The following is a 5,226-nucleotide window of genomic DNA, read 5'->3' as shown; positions in this document are numbered from 1 at the left end:
GGATGTAAGCTCAGCGGCAGAGCAACATTTACCTAGCGTAAAGAAAGCCCTTGCTCAAGCTGAGACGTGTGTGTGTGTGTGTGTGTGTGTGTGTATGTGTAGGCAGAGTGCAAACTTGGCAAAATGACGAATAACTGGCCAATCACCAACAACTCTGGGTGCAGGTTCATGAATAGGCTCTTTCAAATGTGTAGGTTTGAAAATTCTCAAAATCAAAAAAGAAAATTTTACGTTGTTTATGGTGGCTTAGCTGTTACAGTGGTTCCAGTGAGACGAATTTACATATGATCTTCCAGAACAAAACACATGTATTCGGACATGACAGAAACCAGATAAACCACGTGCGTAGTGCATTCCTTCTTGAGTATTGCTTATCACCATCGGATTCTATAAACCTTTGGGTTTCTTTTTTTTTTAAGATGTATTTATTTATTATTAATACAGAAGTGGCACCAGATCTCATTATAGATGGCTGTGAACCACTATGTGGTTGCTGGGGATCGAACTCAGAACCTTTGGAAGAGCAAACAGTGTCCTTAACCTCTGAGCCATCTCTCCAGCCCTGGTTTTCTTTTTTTATTCTGTCTTGTGATAGAGATGAAACACAGGACCTTGACCTCCAGCACTGAACGTTTTAATGCGAAGTACTTCTACTCAGGATTATAAACAAGGCCCCGGGGGCTCCCTTCCCGGCCAGACTGCGAGACAGACGACTGGGTGTGCAGCAACCTCGAACCCGTGAGCCAGAGAGCAGAGCTGCTTTTGCGTTCCGGGGACTCCAGCACACACCATGGCGGACTCTGAGCGCCTCTCAGCACCCTGGCTGCTGGTCAGCCTGCGCCCGCTTTTCGCGCACCGGAAAGGGAATGCTCCAGTTTGCTGAGACTATCCTGTGCCTCGTGATTTTAATCGGCTTCAGTGTGCCTGCTTCAGCGTACTCAACCCTGTCGGTGACTGAGATGATTTTCGCTGCTGTCCTATTTGTCTTCTACATGTATGACCTGCACTCCAAGATATCGTTCATCAACTGACCTTGGACTAACTTCTTCCGGTTCCTCATAGCATCCATCCTGTATCTGGTCACCCCCATTGCTGTCCTCGTAGAAGGAAGAGGCGGCTCCAGAATCGTCGCTGGGGTGCTGGGCCTACTTGCTACAGTGCTCTTTGGCTATGATGCGTATTTCACCTTCCCTCTAAAGCAGCAAAGACATACGGCGGCCCCCACTGACCCCACAGATGGACCGTGATCCTCTGTCTCCGCTACCTGCCAAAACAGCTCCTCCATCAAAAACTTCCTCCTGCCTGGTGTGGTGGCGCTCGCCTTCAATCCAAGCACACAAGAGGCAGAGGCAGGTGGATCTGTGTGAGTTCGAGGCCAGGGCTACACAGTGAGATCCTGTCTCAAAAAACAAAACAAAAAACAAAACAAAACCCTCTTCCTGTTTCTACAACACTCCTAGCCAATTCTCTGGCCTCGTTGAAAGTGCTTAGGGTACAAGAAATTGACCCTAGGCAAGCACTCTCCACTGAGCTATATATTCCTGTAAAAGTGCCTTTTTGGGAAGCTTTATCTTCCAGCCTGCCAATCAACCTTCCTGGGTGTGGTCACCTTTATGGGGGTACTTAGGCCCCCCCCCTTTGCTCTGCAGTAGCAGCAGCTGACATGAGTTCTGCTTGAACCATATTCCCCACATAAGCTACAAAATGAGTGACCCACTACAAATAACCTTTTTCTCTGTGTTGGGTGAGCTGTGAAGGGCTAAGTAAATAATAAAAATATTGTTAAAGTCTAAAAAAAAAAATTATAAACAAACGTGCACAGCGTAGTAACTGAGGGCTAATGCTGGGCTATCTCCCCGGCCTGTGTCCGTTCTGCCTGGCTGCAGGCTGGAAATGAGACCCATGTGACACAATGTGAGCTACTGTAAGCACGCACGCGCGCGCGTGCGCGCGCGCACACACACACACACACACACACACACACACACACACGCATGCATGCACACACACAGATGGAACAGGTCCTTACACGGGGATCAGATAAGCTGTTCCTCTCATGTGCACGGTAAACTCTCACTATAATCCTTTCTTAAAACTCACTCCCCTGGTGACTCTGAAAGTAAAGTAGGTTCAACCGTCCCTCTCAGACAGTCACACATCCTCTGTTGGAGATCGGGAACCTGAGGGCTTAGTGACAGGAAAAGCTAGCCCAGGCAGCAACAGAAATACTAGCCTGTAGCATCCTTGTGTGAGGAAATCTGAGGCTCAGTTCATCTCAGACGTCCTGACAGTAATCAAGGTGTAACATCTCACCAAACTGTGGAAGAACAAAGCCCCAAACATTTGATATGTAAAGAGTAAAAAGAAAATTGATTTCACAGTATTAAATGTGTCCATAGTGATATTGTTAATGAACTGTCTTATCTTGAACTTTCTTAAGATCAGGTAGAAACAAGACTAAACTCAACTAAACCCAAGGGTGCCTTGAACTCACAGCAACTCTCCTGCCCTAGTCTCTCTTTGTTTTGTTTCGAGACATGGTTTCTCTGTGTAACCGCCCTGGCTGTCCTGGACTCGCTTTGTAGATCAGGCTGGACTCGAACTCACAGTGATCCACCTGCCTCTGCCTCCCAAGTGCTGGCATTGAAGGCGTGCGCCACCACCATGCCTGGTCGTGCCCCAGTCTCTTAAGTACTGGGATTTTGAGAGAGCTGAGCCGTCATGTCCTGCCCTACTGTTTCCTTTGAGCCACTTCCGTTCCTTGGCCACACGGTTTGGCACACACGGCTTTTGGGACATTGCTTTTAGAGGTGGCAAATGGGCGCCGTAGTTTCTTCCATCCTATATCACAAGGTGATGGCTCATTTTTGTAGTAAACTAATACCACACTCTTTCTCCTCTCTGTTGGGTTGCACACACCTATAGCGTACTGTCTCCCTTCGCCCCTTTACCTTCTGATATGATGGTCCTTCCTTTTTCTCGGGATGTCTTCTTCCCAGCCAGCCCCCAGTGGCAATGACACCCCTCCCACAGCCAGACAGTCCCCGAGGAAGAGGCAGGCACGCTCTTTATTAATAACCCAAAGGGAACAGAAGTATTTAAGTGAGGCTCCAGCGCTGTTTCTCACGTTAGTACCCTCTTTTGCGGTTCCATCCTTATATAGGCTAGTGCAGACATTTTTCTTCTTGGAAAAGTAAGCGTTCTTCAAAGAAAAGAAACGGTCACTCTGACTGTGCTCGTTTAACACGGCAGACACATGGGAACTTAGAAATGATGCCTCCGTCAGAACGTAAAACGGGGAGCTGCCTGCGTCTCTTGCATTAAGGATCCTACTCCGCTGCTTAGTGAAAAACTCACTGGCTCAGGAAGGAGAGAGAGAAAGGGCTGCTATCATCCTTTCGAAGGATTTCCCAAAACCCACTTCTTTCCGGCTAAATCAGTATAATATGCCCACCAAGCTGCAAGGAAAGGAGGAATGAGGAGGCTTTCTTCTTCTTTTTCACTGAGCACATGACAGTATCCGAAGAGGACTCAGCCATTAAGAGCACTGGCTGCTCTTCCAGAGGACCCAGATTCAATTCCAAACGCCCGCTTGGAGGCTCACAACCATCTGTAACTGTAGTTCCGGGAAACCTGCCGCTAAACTGCACAAGACATACATGCAGGTAGAAAGCCATGGCATAAAATAAAGTCTTCTTTAAAAAATAGAGTGCCGGGACTGGAGAGATGGCTCAGAGGTTAAGAGCGCTGTCTGCTCTTCCAGAGGTCCTGAGTTCAATTCCCAGCAACCACATGGTGGCTCACAGCCATCTATAATGATATCTGATGCCCTATTCTGGTGGGCAGGCACATATGCAGGCAGGATGTTGTATACACAATAAATAAATAAATCTTAAAAAAAAAAATAAGAGTGCCAGGCAGATTACTGGCGGGCACCTACCACTCTGGGAGGCAGAGGCAGGTGGATTGCTGTGAGTTCGAGGCCATTCTGGTGTACAAAGTGAGTCCAGAGAAACCCTGTCCGAGGGAGAGGGGGACATAAACTAAGGAAAAGGAAAATAGTTACCAACCAGACCATGAGCCATCTACTCTTCTTGCTTATCTTTGAATCACAATTCCAAGCGGGGTGGACTTGGCGAGCTGGCTGCATGGTTAAGAGCATGTACCACTCTTGCAAAGGGTGCGGGTTCGGTTCCCAGGACCGACACCAGCTGGCTCCCAGCCACTTGGAACTCCAGTCCCAGGGAGGCTGACACACTTGTCTGGCCTCCATAGGCACCTGAATCCACACGCACATCCCCACACACAGGTAGACACAAAGATAAGTAACTAAGAAAAAAATTGCCCAGTGGTGGTGGAGCACTTGGATCTCTGAGGCAGGTGGATCTCTGTACTTGAGGCCAGCCTGGTCTCCAGAGCGAGTCCAGGGCAGCCAGGGCTACACAGAGAGACCCTGGCTCAAAATAAAATAAAATAAACAAAATAAAATAAATCTTAATTACTTTTAGGATTTTCATTTGTCAAGTTAGGATTATAATTTCAGCATACATAGGACAGGAACCTTTATCTCTTAATTAAGATTACCACTCACAAATGCAATTATTATTCCATGTGCACATAGGATTTAAAAAATAGCATAAGTTATTTTAATACTTTACTATCAAAAATAATTTGGGGAGTTAAAGGGTATAGCTCAATTGTAGAATTCATGTTAAGTATGTGGGAGCCCTGAATTTAATCTCCACCAGAAAAAAGGTAAAAAAGAAATCGTACCTGTGGTACGGATAATTTAAGAGTAAATTTCCAGTGCCAAAATTACTGTAAATTTCCATGTACTTATTTTTTCCTGTAGTGTATTACTTATTTAAAGATGGTTCAGAGACAGTTGTGAGAACTGACTCTTAAGTCACAAGAGCAGATGAGCTGGCTCTGCCCCTCACTGGCTGCAGCACTCAGGAGAGTGGGCCCTGCACCTCGCCTGAGCAGCACAGTGGAGCTGGCTCTGGGGTCATGGGAGTGGGTAAGCGCCCGTCCTGAGGGCATGAGAGCAGGAGAGCTGACCCTGCCTCCTGCCCATTGGCAGCGTTGCGTGGCCTAGTCAGGGCAGTGCTGGAGAGCTGGCCCCTATGGTACAGATAAGGGAGGGTCAGTGGGCTGACCAGCTCAGCTACCACCCACCCCCAGATCTCTATCATCTGCAAGTGGTTGAGACTGGAGAAAGGGCCA

At 47.5% G+C, this 5,226-nt stretch overlaps 1 pseudogene across 1 annotated transcript; it reads left to right on the top strand.

Annotated features, from left to right (window-relative positions):
- Positions 1–562: 562 nt before the first annotated feature.
- Positions 563–1,802, top strand: LOC311606953 (proteolipid protein 2-like; annotated as a pseudogene). The gene has a single exon. The product of its transcript is annotated as a proteolipid protein 2-like (transcript).
- Positions 1,803–5,226: the final 3,424 nt, after the last annotated feature.

This window comes from Acomys minous (assembly GCF_964271855.1).
Source record: "Acomys minous genome assembly, chromosome: 10".
Taxonomy (NCBI): Eukaryota; Metazoa; Chordata; class Mammalia; order Rodentia; family Muridae; genus Acomys; species Acomys minous.
The sequence above is the reverse complement of the archived record's forward strand: the minus strand, read 5'-3'. Positions and strand labels throughout refer to the sequence as shown.